Here is a 2,963-nt window from a genome sequence, read left to right as displayed (position 1 = left end):
CCTGCCTACTTCACAGGGAAGTTGTGAGAGTACATGAGACTATAAAATAGAAGTGAGAAGTGGTCGTTGGGATAATTGCTGCTAATTATTGAGCAGTTACTGTGATTTCAGATTGGCTCTACACATTTGCCATTTACTTTAAAGCTGATAACAGCGCTGTGATGTAGGGTTTTGTCATTTCTTTTCATATTTTTTTAGGAGCTCTTCCTTCCACCCCTTGCTAACAAAGAATGGGTAATAACTTGTAGGGGGTGGGTACCTATTGATCACCTGTGGCCTGGCACAGGAAGCTCTGACCAACAAAGAACAGTAGTGAACAGGCAGGACTCCTCTGGACATCACAAGTCTTGCAAATACAGAGTGAATTGATGTGCTGGTAGCAGGTGCTAAAGCTGAGAGAACACACAAAGAGAGGCCACTGAGGCAGGGCAGGGGCCTTACTGGTGCATGTGTGATTTAAATTGTGAGTTAGTGGATATTATAAATAAACAGCAGCCAGGAAGTAGAGAATAGATGCTCAGAGTAGAGAATAAATTTATTGGCTGGTAGTGGCAGGAACCACAAAGAAAGGAAACATGAGGAGCTAATCACTCTCATACTGGACATCAACACATGTCCATGTGGTTGCGTCAATCATGGTCCCAGCAGGAAACACATGGCACCCTCAAGAGTGATGGAAAAGAACTGGACAAAGGGACTATTTACCAAGGCCAGCACAGGGTTAAGGAAACTAACGAGGGACAGTGAAACCCCTGGGGATTAGCAACCATGGGCAGCTTTTAATACCCTCTGACCTACAGAGGCAAGCGAAGGCATTGGTTACTGGAACCTGGTGAGACTCGTGGCTGTAGGAAAGGGCCATCCAACAAGAGCTGGGTTTTTGGTGGCAAAACACAACCGCTGGTAACATGTGGCCCACAGGGAAGGAGCTGGATCACCTCTCAGTGCCCTCCCATGGGCCAAACCCAACCAGAACCTAGGAGCAAGGGAGCTTGGTTGATGTAGTCCATTCAGGTCAGCCTCCCGGGTCACAGGGTCAGGTGAAGAAGAATGTAGAATAGACTCAGAGGGACAAATGAAAACTGTCCAGAACAGCGATAGAGGGGTCAAGATAATCCAGAATCCAGCACTGTTTAGAAAACTCTCAGGTCCTTGAGGCTGAACTGTACAGCCGCTTGGGGTTCCCATGGGATTTTGTTTTACTTGTTTTACACATATACATACAATACATAGTATTGCGTAAGGATGCTTTTCTTCTGAGTCTCTGTTCCTTTCAATCAAAAGAGACTGGCACTTTGCCCATCTCGGGCACATAGGCCCATGGGCCAAAAAACTCACGTTCTGCATACCAGTGGGACAGTGTTCATGCTTCTACTCCAAGACTTGAAATTTATTCTGCATTGTTGACCAATAAGCATAGTTACATCACTGATATTTATTGAATTAAAAAGCCCAGGACCTACTATACATTCTAACCTGATTTTAAGCTTCTGGAAAAGCAAAGAGAAGTGCAGTGTTCAGGAAACAAGTTCTCCAGCGGGCACCATAGGGGATGATGGTTTCAAATGTGTGTGTTAATATCCGTATTAATGTACGTGTTAATAGCAGCTGTAATTTGGGCAAATTCTTCCACTACTTTCATTGGACTTTTAATTAGCAAACAAGTTTTAATATCAGAATATGCATCATTCTCCATCGAAGCATTTGTCACAAGCGACCCCATGCCCTGAATAGTAAATCAGCATGAGTTAAAATAGAGACAGAGTCGGCAAGGCATGAGCAGTTACTTGTTCTCTCCCTGTTCGTTAAAGCCAATCCCTGAAGGTGGCGCATGAAGCAGGACTAAGCCCTGGTATTCTGTTGGTTCTCCCAAGTTGAAAGAAAAATATAGGGGTTAAAAGCAAGGCTTTAATATCGTGTAAACAGTTAACCACAGCACTGTAAGCTCTCCAGATGTCTCTGACGGAAGAGTGAGTAGGGCTGTTGCCTTAAACTTCCAGGACCCTTGGCAGCCCCATCAGTCTCCAGCCTTCCCTGGGTGGTAGTGTGTCATGGAATATAAACTTACACTTGACATCTCTGGGGGCCCCGTTCTTTCAGTCTGTGGGACTAGGTAGACATGTTAGCTCTTTGCTAGAAAAGGGATGCTTCTGAACATTCTCACGGATGTTTTTATAAAGAAACTGTAGCCCCAAGAGGTTAAATGACTTGCCCAAGGGGTCACAGCTGTGAAGTAGCAGAAAGAGGCTGGAAGCCTGGGCACCCAGGATTCCTGATGTCTCGCAAATTCAGCAATCCCGATTTAACAAAAACTGAGTATTTATTTTGAGAAAGGCATAATGCTAACTGCTCACCTGCTCCTAGCCCCTGACCTTTAAGAGTAGGGAGGGGACCCAGAGCAGGACAGTGGAGTCCACATGGAGCAGCGTAGGTGGGAGTGGGAGGAGCAGGTCAGAGAGACAGCAGGGGCCGAGTCCCCTGGCGAGGGCAGCATCTAGACAGGGTCAGGAGCAGCAGGAGCAGGCCCTAGGCAGTTGGACTCCCTTCCCAGGGGATATTACCTCCTGTTCTTGGGTAACCAAGCCCTATACACCTGAGGTCAGGTTCCTGGGAAGGATTGGCGGGGACAAGATGAAACTGCCCCTTACTTGGCTCCTCTCTGTAGCACAGAGAAATTAGGAGCCAGACAAAGCCTTGTCAGCCCTTTGGGACCAGAGAGGGCAAAAGAAGTCCCATGGGGTCACTTGTCTTTCCACCCCATTTCTCTGCTCGACCTTCCCCTTTCTACTTTGGCAGAGAAAGAAGTAGCTACATTTCTTCCCCGTGAATGAAATCCCGATGCCCTTTTATAATTCACTCTCCAGCAAGTTAACAGGCAGAAGTTTATACAAATTATATCTGGAGATGTTCCTACGTCGGACCCAGAGTTTACAGAGATTTCCAATCAAAGGTCTCACTCGCTG

The sequence above is a fragment of the Cynocephalus volans genome, chromosome 8, assembly GCF_027409185.1.
Source record: "Cynocephalus volans isolate mCynVol1 chromosome 8, mCynVol1.pri, whole genome shotgun sequence".
NCBI lineage: Eukaryota > Metazoa > Chordata > Mammalia > Dermoptera > Cynocephalidae > Cynocephalus > Cynocephalus volans.
This window is presented reverse-complemented; position numbering follows the sequence as displayed.